Below are 21169 nucleotides of genomic sequence, written 5' to 3' on the forward strand. Positions count from 1 at the left end.
TAGAGAACCGTCATTTGGAACACAGAGCCTTTTCTTTTCATTCTCTTTTCATATACCATTTGCCTCTGTTCTCTAGAGAATCTATTTGCACTTCTTGGCATTAGTCATAATTTCAAAATATATGTGAACTGGGGTAGAGGCAGGAATCCACACAGAAGAAGGAAGCTGCCATGGGATCTGAAAATGTGTATTCTGGAGACTTGTTATTCTCTCACTGAAGTTTCCTTATCTATTCCCTTATAAAAATTGTGTATTTTATCATATTTCAGATTGTGTGCCATTTTCAACCCAACAGTTACTTAAGATATTTATTAATATATGAGATGTGTAGAATCATGTGATTTTTGGCTCTTGTGATTTGTTGATATAAATTACAGTTTAAAAATGGACAGAGCTTCCTTTCGGAATAAAAATATTGTAATATTTTAATTAACCACTGTGTAAACTAATTGATCACTATGTGTTGAGGGCGTCAACCACATTTACTGAAAACCACAGTTCACACGAGAAACAGAATGGAAGTAAAGCAACAAAATCTTTTTTTAAAAGGGTGTGGGTGAAGAGTCTGCATTCTTGACATTAATTTCTGGCTTGCGAATTGGTTTTATGGAGCTAGCATTAAATCTGCACCAAGTCATCCAAAACACTTGCAACTTCCTAATAATATGGGAGGTTTTCTATGTGTAAACCACAATAGGAAGCTCAAACCATAATGGCAATAAACTTGATTGTGGTATGGACTTCATCCCCAAACTGGCAAGAGTTTATGTATAAAACCACAATTAGGATTTAGCCCAATTGTCAGAACAACATCAGTTATAAGGATTCCAAACATTTTGAGCATTTAAAGTCATTTACTAGAGGCTTTTCCCTTCCAACCTGTCACTGAGTGTGTGCCTGGTCGACAATTGATAGAAATGAGAGGCATTTTACTCCTTTTTCAGTAGCAGCTACCCACCCACGATCACATTACATTAATGCTGCCGTACAAGTTCATGCGTCACTATGAAAAACAATGAAATTGAAGGAAATCTGATTCAACCATATCATGTAGGCAATGGCAACATGATATTCTAGTGATGAATGGTACAGGGAGAGCCTTCACACACTTACAGGCTGGATAAAGCAGAGCAGGTCTCATTGTTGGAGGACTTAATGTGAGTTTGGGTGGATATTAATTTATTTCTACACCACATTTATATGTCATTCAGAAAAAGTACACTCCTGGTAGCAGCCATTAAAAGAATGCAGGGGTATATTTATACTATATAATTTATTCCACTCTAATTGCCATGGCAACACCTTGTGAAATCCTTAAGTATGTGGCTTAGGGTACATGGCAGTTAAGGTTGTGACAAACTTCACCCTTAATGAGACACTTTCATCCAACACAATTGTAGCATTATGATTATCTACCTTGGCTGAATCCTATGGGACCATGAGATGTGTAGTTTGGGGAGGCACTAGAAGAACTGTTTAGCTGAGGCAAAGGCAAAGAATTATCCCAGATAGTATTGCCAAACAAGCCTTTTCCAAGAAGACTGTCCTATAATTAGAATGGGGATCAAGTTGTTCTTGAATTTATTGCCGAAGGCTTTCATGACTGGAATCACTGGGTTGTTGTAGGTTTTTTCGGGCTATATGGCCATGTTCTAGAGGCAAAACAACAGAGAGGAAACAATCTGGGACATCTAATCACCTCTCAACAAAAGATTGTCCAAGGCACTGCCAGGCCATCAAATCCTAATCAAGGTGGTCAGTTGAAACATTCACACCTAGCTCCAGCAGACAAGAATCCTTTGTCCCACCCTGGTCATTCCACAGATATATAAACCCTTTTTCCTAGTTCCAACAGACCTCAATACCTCTGAGGATACTTGCCATAGATGCAGGCGAAACGTCAGGAGGGAATGCCTCTAGAACATGGCCATATAGCCCAAAAAAACCTACAACAACCCACTGTTTTTGAATTTGTTAAAGAAAACCAATTTCTTACCATTTTATGTCACATTTCCCAAACACACACTCTTCTTCTGGAACAGGTTCTTCTGTGTGATTTATAATTTTATCTTCAGTAAAGCTTTTTACCAATTTCTCCAGCACTGAAGTTCAGAATAACATGTGTGTGGCAGAATTTGTCATTGTGGTATAGCAAGAAAGAAATCATCCATGTCGCCAGCACCAACTGAAATGCACAGCAGCGGCCTGTTGGAGCTTAGTAGTTTTAGTAATACAATAGTTTTGGATGTGGGAATATTAGTATTCCCAGATCCAAAATACTAATATAGTAATATGCTGCTTTCTGATAGTTCGGTGTACACAAACTTTGCTTCATGCACAACATTACTGAGAATATTGCATAAAATTACCTTCAGGCTATGTGTATAAGGGGTATAGACTTGAGTCCCATCTTCATATTAACACATTATGTGTATTTATGCAAATATAGGTATACCACAAAATCCAAAACATTTCTGGTTCCAAGCATTTTTGATAAGGGATGCCAATCTATATTTACCTAATAGCAAAATTGTTTGCATTTTCAGTCTTCTGCAGCAACTTCTCATTATATGCTTCTGGGATTATTTAGCTAAATGTTAGGCTGAACCAATGCTCCAGGGCTGAGGGCATAGGCCCACCTGACTATCGTAAACTAGGCTGTATAGATCCGACAAAGGAAAGTTTTTTTGCCAGCACAGTTGTATATTAAGAAAAAATAACCTCCCTCTAAAAACCACAGAAACTGCTAAAATTAAAACATTATGTGCTATACATTTAAACATGATAAATGCACTATACGTTTAATTTAAAACAAATAAGCAAAATGACCTTCCAGTATAATATGTACAAGATGCCTACCAATGTACCAAAATGCTTAGATGCCTACTTCAATTTCTGTACCAGGTGAGCAGAAAACACACTGTGTCACATTTGCTTATTGTACTTTGCTTTTGAATTCCAGCTCCTCTTCCCCTGCAGGTATGTCCTACATTCCAAATCACATACCGCTAGGACAAATACATTTGGCACACTGAAAGCAAACATTTATATTTGTAATGCTAAACAAAATCAAAATGTTCAGCATGCCTACTGTAAAGAAAGGTCCTACTTTCAATGCAATTGCTCCCAGGTGTGCATGTGTAAGGTTGCAAGCTAATGCCTAAATCTAATTGTTAGTTGCAACTGGAGTATGGCCACTTTTTTGGGTGGTCAGGAGCGACTTGAGAAACTGCAAGCCGCTTCTGGTGAGAGAGAATTGGCTATCTGCAAGGATTAAAAACAAAAAGTAATACTCACCTTGTGATGAATGTATTGCCAGCTCTAAAGTTTCCACATGTGAGTGTGAGTCTGATGGGTAGGCAGAACACAAACGGGACCGCTGATAATATAAGAGGAGCTATTCTCTACCTTAAAGGGACGGTCTCCCATGCTTTCCCATCTCAATGTGATGAAGTACTGAACACCCCAGGTCATTTTAGATCACCACCCCAACAGCTTTTCCAGAAGTGGGATAGATCCTGACCGTCCCCTTCTGTTCTCATTATTGTGGCAGCAGGTGTGACATGGATCATGTTGGTCATTCATTGCCTGGTGTGACATTGACTGGGAAGAATTACCTCATCCTCTTCTTCTTCCCTTCTCAACCGGGCTATGGTGCATTTAGCTGAGAGCTAGCTGCATTAAATCACTACTGAACTAGAGGTCATGAGTTCAAAGCCAGCCTGGATCAGAGTGAGCTTCCGGCCATTCGTCTAGCTTGCTGTCAACCTATGCAGCCTGAAAGATAGTTGCATCTGTCAAGTAGGAAATTTAGGTACCACTTATGCCGGGAGACTAATTTAACTAATTTACGATGCCATCAAACCTTCTAGCAGAATGCAGAAGAATGAGGTAGTACTCCATCAAAGGACAGTGTCACAATGGACAGTGAAGCGGCAGCTCTTCCTGTGGCCGGAAAAAGCTTGGGCACAGCTGGAATGTTAAATTGCCTCTGTGTCTGTCTAGAAAGTTAAATTGCCTCTGTGTCTGTCTATATATGTTGTATGTCTAACTGTCTATATATGTTATCTGTCTATATATGTTGTCTGTCTATACATGTTGTATGTCTAACTAAATGTTTGCCATGTATATGTGCATTGTAATCCAACCTGAATCCCCTGTGGGGTGAGAAGGGCAGAATATAAATACTGCAAATAAATAAATAAATAAATAAATAAATAAATAAATAAATAAAATGTCACCCAATGTTGTGCTTGCTGCAATAAAGAGAACCGGGTGGGGACCGTGAGTGCTATCCCATGTCATTGGGCTATCTGAGGCCAGAGAAAAGGTATAGCTGAGTAACAGTTATGAGCAGTTGCATCTTGGACTACTTACATGGTACAAAAGTTGTGGTGTGCTCTGGATTCTAGGGGAGAGTTTGGAACAACTTCCAACTTCAGTTTATGTGGTTTAAGGCAACATTAAGCAGCTTTGTCACAAGCTAACGCAGATCACTTCTGTGCATTGTTTAGCTGCCATGGAGCTGATTTCCTTGCCTATTGAGGCAGATATTTTGAACAGGAAAGCTTCTTGGAAAGAGAATATCACCCCCGTGTGCAAAGAATAATTGCAACAAGGAAGAAGTGAGCTGTAGCAAGTAGTGACTGCTGGCAGTGAATCTGTGGTTCCATCTTCAGTGCCATATAGTGCTGGGATCAGTGTAGATGCACATTAAACTGTGGGTTGGGGTGGTGCATTGTTCGACAACACCATTCGTAACTTCTTTCTAGGATGAAGAGGAACCATTGCTGGACACCCCTTAGGTTTGTTTGGTGGTTGATGAATTACAAACCCACTTATCAGTAGTATTATCTAGCCCATGTTTTACTAGCTTGTTTCCAAGAAGATCAGGGGAAAACCTTGTCAAACACCTTACTGAAATCAAGATACCAAAATGAGGTTAAGAAAGTAGTGGTTTGGAAACTTCACTAACAATGTAACTAAGTAAACAGTCTACCTGAAAATCTAACATTAGAAAGGTCTAGATTAAAAATGGAACTGTGCCTTCAACTTTTATTCCTGCTTCTGAATTTAAATCAATTGAAAGCTGACTTTTGAAAGGATTCAGTTGGGAGCTTGCAGCTTTGGAGGCATTTTAGCCAAGTGCTAATTAACAGCTAGCTAGCTGTCTTTTTCATAGGAGAGGAAAGAATTGCCAATTCCCATCAGAATAACTTGGCAATCAAGCACGCAGAAGGGGGAATAAAACCCTTATAATAATAGTCCTTACCATCTTGAAAGTAATCTCCACATTCAAGATTCTTTCTAAATATTCACTAATGTAAATGCTTACTCTCTATTTTAATAGGTAAGATGGAAAACATAAACATTTCCGTGTATGGAAAAGCAGGAGAAGCAGAAGTTATTTCTTGCCAATAGGTATAGTTGAAATATACAACATGCAGAAGCCAGGAATTACTACTTTATAGTTTCCCATTTGTTTCCAACCTTCATATATCTACATGATAGAAATCTTAACTAAGGATGAATTTCTGAACTGCAACCATGGATGGGACCTGGGACTGAACTCAGGAATATCCCACATTGATGGGGAAATCTGAAAAGAAACTCTGATTTTGTTCAGCTGAATATGGTTTCAAGTATTCTGGACAAATGGGCAACCATAACTGTAATAGATTTCTGATCACACCATACAGTTTTCATCTAAACATATTTAGGTTGGATCTACTGCATTGAAACTGAATTATATGACAGTATAGATCTAGCCACTCCTTTTTTTTAGAACTTCCATATCAAATCAGTAGTGGGATAGTTTACACATATTATTAGGTAGATTAGGCTGAGAGACGAAGGGTCCCAACTACAATGCCATATAATGCAGTTTCAGAATGTGAATTAACGGCATTGAACTGGATTATATGGCAGTGTGGACTCATATAACCCTTCAATGCAGTTCACCTGGAATCTGAAATTGTATTATCTGGCAATGTAAATCCAGCCTCACTTACTCAATGACCTTTATCACCTTCTGGGAGAAATAAGCATGGATCTCCACTGGCTGCCAACGTGCTACCAGGCACAATTCAAAGTGCTGGTTTTAGCCTATAAAGCCTTAAATGGTTCTGGCCCAACTTACCTGTCCGAACGCATCTCCCCTTATGAACCAGCTAGGACTTTAATATCATATGGGGAGGCCTTGCTCTCGCTCCTGCTGGCGTCACAAACACGTCTGGTGGGGACAAGAGACAGGACCTTCTCAATGGTGGCCCCTCAGCTATGGAACGCCCTTCCTAGGGACATTAGATCACCCCCCTCCCTTTTAGCATTCCGGAGGAAAGTGAAGACGTGGATGTTTGAGCAAGCATTTAACAATGCAGTGTAACAGACATAGGAATATGGAACGATTGGTTGATTATTTTGGACAATGTTTTTAGTTAAGAGACGCTTATGATTTATATTTTTAATTGATTTTGCTAAGATATTATATTATATGTATGTTTTTAAATGTTTTATGCTGTTGTTGGCATTAAATTGTTGCCTTGTTAACTGCCCTGAGCCGCCTTTGGGCTGAGAGGGGCGGTACAGAAATATTGCAAATAAATAAATAGCTCAATACAATTGGATAAACCGTTCTTTGGCAATTTTATCAGAAACAATAAATGAACATGGGAGATATATATATATATATATATATATATATATATATATATATCAGAAGCTCTTTACAATCTGACTTGTTTTCTAGACCATTCTACAGATCTTAGGCAATGTGCTTTGTGTAATGTGCTTTTCCACCCAGTCTGTTTGCATGCGTTTTCTACTTTGCCACATCACTACACCCAAAAGCCAGGAGTGAAAGGAAGGCATGGGGGAGGACACTAGGGTACATGCACTAGGGCAGGGGTCTTCAAACTAAGGCCTGAGGGCCAGATACGACCCTCCAAGGTCATTTACCCGGCCCTTGCTCAGGGTCAACATAAGTCTGAAACTACTTGAAAGCACACAAAAACAATCCTATCTCGTCAGCCAAAAGCAGGTCCACACTTCCCATTGAAATACTAATAAATTTATATTTGTTAAGATTGTTCTTCATTTTAATTATTGTAATGTTTTAAGTGGTTTGTTTTGGGTTTGTTTTTTTTTTGTTTTGTTTTGTTTGTTTGTTTTTTTGCACTACAAATAAGATATGTGCAGTTTGCATAGGAATTCATTCATGTTTTGTTTTTTTTTCAAATTCTAATCTGACCCTCCAACAGTTTGAGGGACTGTGATCTGGCCCTTTGTTTAAAAAAATTGAGGATCCTGCACTAGGATGCATGTTACTTTTTGGAGTTAGAAAGATAGTAGAACACCGGTACTGTCATTCACGAGCCTTTGTACTTTACAAGCCATGGTAGTTGTATGCTGAGACTCAAGGGAAATACAATCTTCCCAAGGGCTAGTAGTGGATTTTCCCCAAACCCCAGCAGTAACATAGCCAGAGAAAACTCTCCACATACTGGGTTCTATAGGCAAGACCATGTGAGACTGGAGCTCAAGCAGAAATTATGGCAACTAGGTACATTCACCTCCTGTATAACTACCAAAAATGATCAAATGATCAATTATCTACTGCTCTTCTAGTTCTTTTTTTCCTGTGTTATCTGTTTATCTGGAGTGAATTCCAGTCCCATCTACCCAGATTGTCCACATGCCCTTTTCTACAATATGTTGACCCAGAAGAAGCCAGGTCCCTCCTGCTGCCCTATTTGCTCTGACTCTTTTAACATTACAAGGCACAATTCACAAGGAATAATTGTTGTGACATCTCATAATGTTATGAGATCTAAGGAAATGGCATACTACTGACCTAGCAAGCCTACTTTATCTTGCTGAGGGAGGAACAAGAGCGAATTTGTAGCTCTGTTACTCATTAGAAATGTGCAACTTTCTATTCAACACACTTTTTCTCCCCTATTGCAAATTAGGAAAACCACCCCATGCCAAATCCTCAGCAAATTTTACGACTACAATATAACTCCCATATCCATGGGATCAATATCTGCAGCTTCATTTATTCCCATCTCACAAATATATGTCATATCTAGGATTTTCTACATCTTCCAGCACATCCTTATGGTATTGTTGGGTCAGAAGTCCTTCCTTTCAATAGGGCTTGCTATTCTGTTTTGCATATCCAAGCAAAATCCAGGAACATGTCTCTCATGGATACCAGGGTCAAACTATATTTATGAAAGGTGAACAAGTGTTTTCTTTTAAAAACAAAAACAAAACACTAATAAGTAAAAGATGAGCACAAATTTGAATAAGTTTGCCTTTGCCAAAGAAAAGAAAAGAAAAAAGAAAAGAAAAGAAAAGGACTGACAGGTGAATCTACTGTCCACTGTCTGCCCCTTTATCATGCAGATGGCCCAGAGCTTAGTCAAGCCGATGCTACAGGAGGAGAGCCGACTGGCTGTCTTCTAAAAATCCACGTCCAATTTCACCCTCTAAATCTCAGTAGCACAGACCCTATGGAGTCTGTCTAGCCAATAAAAGGCTTCAGACCCTTACATGCTTTTTCAAACTCCAACAGGGAATAAGAAGCTGTTGCTTGGTAGAAGGGAGAGAGCAGCCTTCCAGATGACTCAGAACACTTACAGCCCTTTGCCAAGCTGCCTGGTACACAGAACTATCGATTTCTTTCAAGGATACACTTCGCCACAAGAATCACTACTGCACAATCATTCATCATTAATGAACTAACCCTCTCAGCTCCCTTTTCGAAATATATTATTTTTTATTATCCTACTTTGTTCAGATTTAAAAAAAAAACATATCTGGGGCAAAGGCTCATTAAGAATAAAAATGTCCTTTGGCTTTAGAATAACCCCTAACATATGACTGTTCTATTTAAACACATGCTTAAGTCTGAAGCAGTATTTCTCTACCTGGGGGTCGGGACCCCTGGGAGTGTCATGAGGGGGTGCCAGAGGGGTCACCAAAGACCATCAGAGAACATAGCATTTTCTGTTGGTCATGGCAGTTCTGGGTGGGAAGTTTGGCCCAATTCTACCGTTGGGTTTCAGATGATTTTTGATTTTAGGTAAACTATAAATCCCAGAAACTACAACTTCCAAATGTCAATGTCTATTTTCCCGAAACTCCACCAGTATTGACATTTGGGCATATTAAGTATTCATGCCTAGTTTGGTCCAGATCCGTCATTGTTGGACTCCACAGTGCTCTCTGGATGTAGGTGAACTACAACTCCATAACTCAAGGTCAATACTCACCAAACCTTTCCAGTTTGGTGAACATTGACCTTAAGTTTTGGAGTTGTAGTTTTGGAGTTTGGGAGTTCTGTGTGCCAAGTTTGGTTCAATTCAATTGTTGATGGAATTCAGAATGCTCTTTGATTGTATGTGAACTATAAATCCCAGCAACTACAACTCCCAAATGACAAAATAATCCCCCTAACCCCACCAGTATTCAAATTTGGGCATATTGGGTATTTGTGCCAAATTTGGACCTGTGAATGAAAATACATCCTGCATATTTTACATTATGATCCATAACAGTAGCAAACTTACAGTTATGAAGTAGCTTTGAAAATAATTTTATGGTTGGGGGGTCGCCACAACATGAGGCACTGTATTAAGAGGTCGCGGCATTAGGAAGGTTGAGAAACACTGGTCTAAAGCAAGTGTTACTTGTATGGTACAAGAGCATAGAATTTGCCTGCCACTCATGTAAATCAGTGTTGGAGAGGATGCAATGGGTCCATGTTTTGTCTATGTGCTTCTGGATGTGACATAGATCTTCAAATCATCCGGAGTTTCGGGGTGCGGTGTCATCTGTACGCAGATGATGTCCAGCTCTGTCACTCCTTTCCACCTGCTACTAAGGAGGCTGTCGAAGTCCTGAACCGGTGCCTGGCCGCTGTAATGGTCTGGATGAGGGTGAACAAACTGAAATTAAATCCAGACAAGACAGAGGTACTCCTGGTCAGTCGCAAGGCCGAGCAGGGTATAGGGTTACAGCCTGTGCTGGATGGGGTCGCACTCCCCTTGAAGGCGCAGGTTCGCAGCTTGGGTGTGATCCTGGATTCATCGTTGAGCCTGGATCCCCAGGTTTCAGCGGTGACCAGGGGAGCATTTGCACAGCTTCGGCTTGTGCGCCAGCTGCGCCTGTACCTTGGGAAGTCTGACTTGGCCACGGTGGTACACGCTCTGGTCACATCCCGTCTTGACTACTGCAACGCTCTCTACGTGGGGCTGCCCTTAAAGACGGCCCGGAAGCTTCAGCTCGTCCAGCGCGCGGCAGCCATGTTGTTAACAGGAGCAGAACGCAGGGAGCACACAACGCCCTTGTTGTTCCAGCTCCACTGGCTGCCGATTTGCTACCGGGCCCAATTTAAGGTGCTGGTGTTATCCTACAAAGCCCTAAATGGTTCCGGCCCAAAAATACCTTACGGACCGCATCTCGGCCTACGAGCCCACGAGGACCTTGAGATCATCTGGGGAGGCCCTTCTCTCGATCCCGCCTGCCTCACAGGCACGTCTGGCGGGGACGAGAGAGAGGGCCTTCTCGGTGGTGGCCCCCCGGCTGTGGAACTCCCTCCCTGCTGACATCAGACAGGCGCCCTCCCTCATGGCCTTTCGTAAGGGCCTGAAGACGTGGCTCTTCGAGCAGGTTTTCAACTGAGTGCTATGTTACTGGAAATGACAACCAGAATGAATTTACGACTACGAGATTGATTATGATTCCATAATATGACGCAGCGGATTTTTAGTGTAATTTAAATGTTGTGTATTAGTGATGTTAGTTTGTTGTCCTGATTGCTTTGTAAAGTGTCTTTTTTGTATTGTACACCGCCACGAGTCGCCCTAGGGCTGAGAGCGGCGGTTAATAAATGCAAGAAATAAATAAATAAATAAATAAATAATACAACGCCTATATAGGGACGGGTAAGTAGCTGAACAAGTTTACAGGGTTTACACGACTGGAAAACCTGACAAAGCAAGAGTACCCACAAACATCTTTAAGGATGGCTGGGAACTAGAGTGCCCATTTTTACTCAATCTGTCCCTCTGTTCATCCTACATCTGTGCATGTCACAACTTAACATCTATTCAGAGAAGGGGATCGTTCCTTTTTTTAAAAAAAGAGTTAAAGTACAGTACTCGCATTGACCCAAGTTGAATCAGATTCTAGTGGTTGATTTTTTTTTACTAAAAACGTTAGACTTATAAGGTATGTTTCCCAAAAATTCAGAAACAAAACATCATGTAAATCAGACAATGGTTAGCTTCCCTCCATAAGGAATGAATACTATTAATTCATTCAGTTGAAACTACTGTATCGTGCTGCTTCAGATCCATGCAAACATCTGTATGAATGGGGAAATGTATATAGTTATGAATAAAACTGTACAGACACTTTCTTTCTTTTCTGATCAATGGTTTCTGAAAAAAAAGTGTGATAAAACAATTAGAAAGTATGTCATCACCATGGTGCGGTTTGTGTAAATGTAGGGCATTGCAGAGACTTGGAACAGCTGCTGTTGTGACCACTGTTTAGGATGGTCGAATAGAAAGGCTCACACTCATTTGGCTTTAGCAGCAATTACTGTGAGAACTGAAAGTAGGACCACGGAGTATAAAAACTCCTTCCATCAATGCTTCTAATCCACACGGTTCGTGGTGTGATAGTTAAAGAAAGCTGGCATCTATCCACCTGGGCAAACATCAGCTTTTTTAAAAGTAATACAAAATATATGACATCTTCTGCTTGTTTCTTCATTATGTGTTATTAGAGGTAAAACAGGTTGTAAGTTTTAGCTGTAATAACTATGTCTGTGCCCTGTCCAACACACTTACTAGGGGACCATGGCCCAAGATTGGGTACAGGTTGAGCATCCTTTACCCAGAGTTCTGAAAGGTAAATGATGATGATGATGATGATGATGATTATTATTATTATTATCATTATTATCATTATCATTATTATCCTCACTAAACAGATACTTTAAACAGCACAAGAACAAGCAATTAGAAGAAATGCTATCAAAGCCAGAATTGAAAAGTTGACTACAGATTCCAAGTGTCGACTCTGCAAGGATGCAAATGAAACGATGGATCACATCCTCAGCTGCTGCAAGAAGATTGCACAGACAGACTACAAACAGAGGCATAATATCATTGCTCAGATGATCTATTGGAACCTGTGCAGCAAGTACCATCTGCCTGTGACAAAGAACTGGTAGGATCACAAGCCTGAAAAAGTTACAGAAAATGAACACGTCAAACTACTCTGGGACTTCCAAATTCAGAGTATTGGAGCACAATACTCCTGTCCTCACAATCATGGGAAAAAAGAAAGTATGGATCGTAGAAGTTGCAATCCCAGGTGACAGCAAAATTGATGAGAAGCATCTGGAAAAGCTGGCACAATATGAGGATTTAAAGATCAAACTGCAAAGACTCTGCCACAACCCAGTAAACGTTGCTTCAGTAGCGATCAGCACACTGGGTGCAGTGCCTAAAGACCTTGACCTGCACTTAAAAACAATCAACGTTGACAAAATTACCATCTCTCAAGTGCAAAAGGCCACCATACTCAGATCTGCATTCATTATTCACCGATACGTCACACAGTCCTAGACACTTGGGAAGTGTTCGATGTGTAATCCATTATGAAAGCCATCATAGTGATCTTGTTTGCTGTGTACTAATCTTGTTGTGTATCAAATAACAACAACAACAACAACAACAACATATTACTACATTTTCTTTGGGCTTTAGGAACAAAATAATAGATGCCTGATGACCATGTAAAGATGGATAATAATTGGTATTGTAGCCCAGAATTGAAGTGATGGGAACATCACAAGTGGTCTACATGTAAATGCACAAAAGGAAGGGGTTGTGGGATGCAGCACCACAACAGAGAAATGATAGGGCACCAGTCACTCTGGAATCATTTCCAGCAGTGATACCCAATCTTTGGTCCTCCAAGTATTTTGGATTTGAGCTCCCAGAATTCCTGAGCAATGGACAAGTCAACCAGGGCTTCTGGGCACTGGCGTCCTAAACACTTGGAGGATCAAAGGTTGGGCACCTCTGATTAACAGTGAGGATTTCTAAATATTTAGCTTGTTCCAAACTTCAATTCTCTGTGGCATTGTTTTATGAATTATAAAGCAGCTAATATTATTGTTGTTGCCTTATTTTTGTTTAGTTTAGTTAAAGCACTCATTATCATCTTATATAGGATTTGAAGTGGCCTGGCTTCCAGGTTATGGAGCACATTCCTCACTTGTTTAGCTTCAACACTATTTCAGCATCAGTTTCTCCCAGACCATTCTTCAGACTGGCTCTCCAGGCATTGTGAGATGTTGGGAGTACCTGACTCTGAAGTTCACCCATCAACATAAAGAATTCTTTTTCTGCCTGTCTAGAGAATTTCTTTCCCACTGGACAGCATAGCTTGGCAAGAAAATTGTTTGGCTTATGTCCAAGGCAATAAAACTGAGATAAGTGAAGCAAAGGGGTGTGTGTGCCTTTTCTACACTGTTCTTCCAAAATAAGAGCAAAAATAGGCAGCTGAAAGTATGTGTGTATTGATGGAAAGAGAGTGAAATCACAGATATATATCCCATAAACCAATTCCAAATTACTGGTACAAGATAGAAAGGTTTCTTACAACAGCCTCTTAGTGCAATGAGTAATTTGCACAACTCTTTTCTATTGCAGGAAAGCTTCTCAGAAGATCGGAGCTCAAGTCCTGGTTTTATATTAAAATTCTCTTTTAAACTTCCCACCTAGATCTAGTGCCCTTGAAGTCATTTATGTGGCTTTCCCTGATATACAATATACTATATACTGCATGCAGGCATGTAGCTGGGGTGGGGGGAGGGCTTGAGGGGCTTCAGCCCCCCCCCCGCCCCCGAAATTCACATGGTGGTCCACGAGAAGGCCTTACTGGAGCATTATTTAAACTGTTATGCTTATTCATATCATGATCTGATCACCATACTCAATATATCCCATATGCATGAGGGTATTGGGGTAACGATACAAAAGGTTTGCTAGGGTAGACCCTCTTTCACTCAGACTCAGCCCCCCCGAATCAAGCTCAGCTTCCCCCCCCCCCCCGAATCAAAATCCTGGCTACGGGCCTGACTACATGTGTCAAACTCTAGACCCATGGGCCAAATGTGACTCACCATGTCATTTTGAGTGGCCCTCCAGATGGTGGACTACAGCTCCTGCATTCCCATCATTAGACACCATGACTAGAGATGATGGAAGTTGTGATATGGTAATATTTGAATGGCTGTAGTTTGTTCTGTTAAGAGATGATAATGGGGTTTGAATTTAGATATAAGGGTTGTGGATATGATGCCTGGCTTTAAAGTATCTTTTACCCTTTCTCCAACTTCAGAGTCACATGCACTGCTGTGTTGTTATTCCCATTATCCCTAATCTGCATGGTAGATAATAAAAATGATAGGAGATGTCATTCAGTAACATCTAGGGACCAAAACTGGGGGGGGGGGGGGGACGGGGGACTAAAGATCATCATCCATTATGGTAAAAAAAAAACCCAAATAGTTGGCCCTCTGCATCCATGGATTCAACAGCCCTTCGAAGACAACCATAAGGCTGATGTCACCCTGTGACCTGGCCCTCTGTTAGAGGACCCCTGGCTTAGTCTATCCATGGAGTCCTCAGAAGAGGCACTGACCCCCAATCTTCCTCTTCTGGTTTTCTTGAATGCCTAGATGGGAAATGTCAGTGGAAGTGACCAGGGATGGCTTCCCCCTCCCCTCTCCTGGGCAACATTGGCACTTTTGCCTATACATAGAATGACCCTTGACATACCCATGAATAATATCAAAATCCATATTTTTCCCAAAACCTGTCCCCAACCTATACATGAGGTTGAATTATGCATGAGCATATGCAATAAATATTTAGCCTACTTGGCCACATTTTTACTGACATTCCCCCCTTTCTAAAACAAGAAGATGTGACAGCATTTAGGTACCCAGGTGAGGCAGATAATATAAAGGCTGAAGAGAAACAGTGATTATCTAAGACATCCAAAAGGGATTCTGAAGTTGTTACACACACACACACGTATACAGAAATGCATACAAACAAAAAAACCCTCTCTGTAACCTTTAAATCTTGAGGCATCTGTCTTCCCAAGCATCTTCTTTAACTCATAAATAGCTGATTGCGTGAAAGTTTAATAATATCGCCAGTTTATGTTGTGATAACCACAGTGACAGTACTTTGAACTGTTGCTTTTGTTTCACTGTCCAATTGATCATCTGCATTTATTTATCTCTACTTCATGTTTTGAAGAGAAAAAATTACCAGGGTTGGCCATCAATATTAAAAAATCAGAAATTTCAGGTAAAAAATGGAGCTACCTCTGAATTTTAACTAACTAATTCATGAGTAAACCGTTTTTCAAAATCTGAAACATTTGGTGGGGGGGGGTGTGAATCTTTAAGCCCCACCCTTTGGCTACAGGTCTCTAACTTCCACAAGGGGTCAGTGTAAGTTTTTCACCTGGCATGTTGTGCCATAGCCAGGAAAAACATACCTGGATTTTGTTCATCTGACCAGATGGATGATAGAACAGCATAATCACTAGAAGAACTGGCATAACATATAATACAGTGCAAAGCATTTTATCCCATTCAGCAGCCATTTAGAAGAGCTGCTCCCTCCTCTGATTGGCTCAGGAACAGTTAAATTGGTGTCCCCCTTCCTCCAGAATCGGGACAGCGTGTGGTGAGGGGAGGGATGGTTTCCGAGAGATCTCTGCTAACTTGTGGGGTCCTGCAGGGAGCTAATATCTCTCCTCTATTATTTAACATCTATATGTGACCGCTTGCCCAACTGGTGCTGAGCTTTGGGCTTGAGTGCCACCAGTACGCTGATGACACTCAGCTCATTCTGAGAATGGAGGGCCGGCCGGACTCTGTACCTGAAAATTTCCATCAGTGCCTTGAGGACGTTACTGGATGGTTGAGTGCCAGCAGGTTGAGGGTGAACCCAGTGAAGACGGAGATCCTTTGACTGGGCCGTCCAGGTGGGAGGGAGATCCAGCTGCCTACCCTGGATGGCGAGACACTATGTCCGTCACCGTCTATAAAAAGCCTTGGTGTCTTATTGGACCCTCTGCTTACAATTGAGGCCCAGGTCTCTGCTGTGAGAAGATCTGCGTTTTTCCATCTACGTCAGGTTAGGGCTAGGTTTGAACAACTCGGTACTATGGTGCAAACCGGGCGTTACTGTAACATCCCAAGAAGTGAGAGATTCTGCGTCTGGGGAGAACAAACAGAGGAAGACATTGAACACTTCTTAATTGACTGTCCAGCATACACCGAACTGCGAGACAGATATTTACATCCAATATTATCCAACTGCAGGTCCCCCAACAGAAATGATATTCTGACATCCCTCCTGCAAGGGCAGGAAAGATCCAGCATCATCAGAGTAAGCCTTTTTATTCTGAAAGCTATTAAGAAAAGAGCAGATTTCCTGAAAGGAAAACCAGGAAAATAAGAGTCTGACTTATCACCTTGTTGCCTTGTTTTTTACTCGTGTTTTATTTTGAAATGGTCATATGACTGATCAAATAAATAAATATTATTTTTTCCATCTACGTCAGGCTAGGCAACTGGCTCCCTACCTATCTAGGAATGACCTGGCTACGGTGATCCAGGCAACGGTCATCTCAAGGCTTGACTACTGTAACGCCCTCTACATTGGCCTTCCTTTGTCAGTGATCCAGAAACTGAAGCTGGTGCAAAACGTGGTGGCTCGCCTTCTCGCCGGGGTGCCGGCGAGGTGTCGTATCACCCCAATTCTACAACAGCTGCACTGGCTACCGATTGAGTACCAGATTACTTTCAAGGTACTGGTACTAACCTTTAAGGCCTTATATGGTCTGGGGCCGGCATACCTGAAGGCCCGCTTATCCCCCTACCAACCCCAGAGATTACTTCAGTCCGAAGACTGAAGTAATTTGCTTGAAGTCCCCAACATCCGGAATTATCATTTGTCCTCTACTAGGCAGAGAGCTTTCTCGATTGTGGCCCCTTATTTATGGAATGCCTTGCCAGTTGAAACCTGAACTATCCGAGACCTACTTGCTTTTCGGAAAGCCTGTAAAACCTTTCTCTTCCGACAAGCTTTCGATGGGTGAATAACTCGGGAATAGAGATCACCTTGTGGCAGGAAAAATGGAGAGCTGCTATTTGTCCACTTGAAGCTGGAATCCTTTTGAACATCCTCCCAAGAGAAAAAGGGAAGACTTGGGAAATGGACTGAAATAGTCCAAAATAGCATTGGGGTGTGTGTGTATGGGGCCACTGTCTTCTTTGGATAAGCATTGCCTCAGGCCTAAGGGGTTTCCTGCTAAACCAGTTTTAGCTTTGTTAAATTATTAATCCTCCTAGGAATGTTTGGGGCTTGTCTGGGGTTTGAGTCTCAGCTAATATCTATAAAATATATTATAAATATATAGTTGTTATTATTAGAGGAGGGGTCAAGTTTTCAATAACAACGCTACACCTCCCATTATTCAATAGGATTCAAACATGGAAGCAAATTAAAAATTATTCATGGTGTACACTTTGTGATCAATATATCTCCCCTCCCGTTTAACTTTTGAGAGTTGTGCACAACTACTACAGTAAATCTTGTTAGGGACAATTTGATCATGGCATTGTTTCCTCATAAATTTTATCAGAGGGTGGCTTTTCTCAAAATCAATGTCCTGTTTTAGAAGAAACTCTTGTGGAAATAGAACATCTGGGGAGGAGCAAAAGGCATGTATGGTATGGAGGATAGAGGTCAGAACTCCTTATTATCTTGCGGGGGACATTTGTGACCTTCACAACTTGGAAAAAATGATCATCCCATCATATAGGATTTCACAAATCATAAAGGTTAAAGGTGCTAGGAGGAGCTGAAAATGAAACTGCAATAGAAGTTCCATGGAATGGCTGCCGATTATGTATTTGGTACAGTAGCTTCTTTCCTCTCATTTTATGCACACAACAGTATCTTAAGCCATTAAGGAAATTCTTAGAACAAGTCTGAAGGTTCATAGTTAGCTAGTTTAGAATACAAATTTGTTCATCTCATAATGCTCAGTTGTGTTACGGATGGAATGCAAAAGCCAATCTCTTCCTCTCCCCCGCCCCCTCCCCAGACACATCTTTCCCAGGTTGATAAGATAAAATGAGATTCTGTGCTAAGTTGATCAAGAGACCAGGCAACCAAAGCCATTTGTCTTGATGAAACTCTCATTGATTGCTGAGAACCACATCACCAGAAATTACAAGCAGACTTTCATAGAGTTTGGATCGAGTCTCTCCATTGGTTGGATTGCAAATGTGTGATGCCATTTTTTGTCCGCTACTCAAAGTACTTTTTTAAAAAAATCACATCTTCCCAGATGTGATTATGTCAATACAGACTTTGTTAGTTCAGAAAACAAAGTTCTCTAGAGGTAGAAACTTTGTATAAGACAACAAAGCAGCAGATGATACCACAGATGTTAGTTTTGTCTAATGAATATTAGCTGCACTATATATTTATAGGCTTCACAATTTCAATGATAAGCAAACTTTCAGCCCATTTGAAGAGGTGCTGCTTCAAGCTTTCCTCCCATTGGCCTATTCATCACAACATCCTCTAGCCCACTCTCTGCACAATTCTCTCATGAGAACAACCTTGACACTGCCACACATTCCCACAGCTGCCTCATAATCCTGCCAAACATAATAAGCATTCTTAGCTAATGAGAGCTTTCTGCTCAAGTCTCAACTAAAGCAATAGCAGCATATTTGAAAGAATTACAACATCCATCATTCAGTATACATATGCATAGCCCTGTCAGCAAATGTACCAGTAGTTACACATATAAAGAACTGAAGAACTGATAAACATACAGCATGATATGTCTCAAGAAAACATGGCTGGACCTAGGATGTTTTCCCACCAGCGTTATGGAATGGAGGTCAATTGTCTGATCTGCACCTGCAGTATTCTGGGAAATGTAGTTTAGGGAAGCCAAGGACCTCTCTAGCTGAGAATTCCAAAGGTTCCACCCTGAACTACGTCTCTCAAAATTCTGCAGAAGTGACTTGGACGATTGGCAGATGATAGTCTCTGTTCTATAATGCTGGTGGGAAAACGTCCCTAAGCTCCTGACAAGTTTGTGATGTGAAACATAAGGGCTCCTTCAGGTAGCTGCAGATAATATAGGTCCCATTGGCTATACATGTAGTGTATATTATAACTGCATTCTAAACTGAGCTTTTGAGTCTGCTTGCCATCAATACCAAAGGTTATGCGTCAATTATTTTGATGTAATTTTGAAAAAAAGGGGGGATAAGTGTACCATTATGTTACTTCATAATATAGGTGGTGCAGTATGAAGAAAAAGAAGAAGAAAGGAATAACATTTGAAAATGCCTGCTCTTTTATTAACATAATCATAATCTTTCCAAGCTGTGAACAGTAGGATCTCGGTGACTGACTGGTGGCATGCAATTTCAACCTGCATTGACGTTATTTTAGCCATACAATTTTGCTTGATCCAGTTTCAGATTTTCTAAGAACTACAGGGAAAGAGAAAAGTCTACAGTAACTGACAAGGCTACAATCTTACTTTGGAGTAAACACTACTGAATTCACTGAGGGCCCATCCAGACGGGCCATTTTTATTTTATTTTTTGGTCGTATCAGGAGTGACTCCTGGTGTGAGAGAATTGGCCGTCTGCAAGGACGTTGCCCAGAGGACGCCTGGATGATTTGATGTTTTTATCATCCTTGTGGGAGGCTTCTCTCATGTCCCCGCATGAGGAGCTGGAGCTGATAGAGGGAGCTCATCCGCCTCTCCCCGGATTCGAACCTGTGACCTGTAGGTCTTCAGTCCTGCCGGGATAGGGGTTTAACCCACTGCACCACCAGGGGCTCCCGGGCAATAACGGGCCATAAAACCATTTAAAAAAACCCGAGACCTGTCTCGGTTTTACTGGAGGCATCCAAATGCTGCCTCTGGTAAAACCTAATTAATCCAGATTAATTAAACACCTAGTAAGATGCAGATAGGAGCCCCCGGTGGTGCAGTGGGTTAAAGCACTGAGCTGCTGAGCTTGTTGATCGAAAGGTCGCAGGTTCAATTCTGGGGAGCGGCGTGAGCTAGCGCTGTCAGCCCTAGCTTCTGCCAACCTAGCAGTTCGAAAACATGGAAATGTGAGTAGATAATAGGTACCGCTCTGGCGGGAAGGTAACGGCGCTCCATGCAGTCATGCTGGCCACATGACCTTGGAGGTGTCTACGGACAACGCTGGCTCTTCGGCTTAGAAATGGAGATGAGCACCACACCCCAGAGTCAGACATGACTGGACTTAATGTTGGGGACTACCTTTACATTTAAGATACAGATCTTAGATAAGATCCGGGTCTTGCCAGGTATGGGCCCAGTGTGGATTGGGCCTGGGGACCACATCACACGATCCCTGGGCCCAATCCACACAGCCATTTCAGCTTTTCAGGCACCCACCCCTTCCCTAAAAACCTCAAAAGTACCCCTAAAAAGTTTTTAAAACATACCCAGCTGCCATTATGTGCCAGGAAATAGGGGGGCTGTGGAGCCCCCCCCCCCCCCCCGGTCTCCTGGTGCATCATTTCCTTGCACCAGGAGGGTTCGAGGAGGAGCATAATGGTAGTGGATACATTTTAAAAACTTTTTAGGGGTTCTTTTGGGGGTCTGAATGCCGCCCCAATAGTAATAGGGATAGCATGTAGACACTCCCCTTGGGAAAGCCCATTTTTTGCAGGGGGGGTTAAAACCTACACCAAAGTGGGTTTTTAATACCCACTTCAGCACGTGTTTAAGTCCTATGTGGGAGCACCTCAAGTGCTGAGTAGTCACAGACTGGATTACTGAATACTTTACTCAAGATAAGCAGGTAGTTAGGACAGAATAAAAAAAAGTTACATATTTTTTGCCCCCTCTGCACCACACTTCCACAATGGTTGGTATTAATTTCAAACATGAGCCACATGCCAACTAACTCACATGTGGTCCTTATTTATGCAGCCTCCTGCCATTCCCACTGAATTTACCATGTACATCCAATTTA

Source organism: Anolis sagrei, chromosome 5, assembly GCF_037176765.1.
Source record: "Anolis sagrei isolate rAnoSag1 chromosome 5, rAnoSag1.mat, whole genome shotgun sequence".
NCBI lineage: Eukaryota > Metazoa > Chordata > Lepidosauria > Squamata > Dactyloidae > Anolis > Anolis sagrei.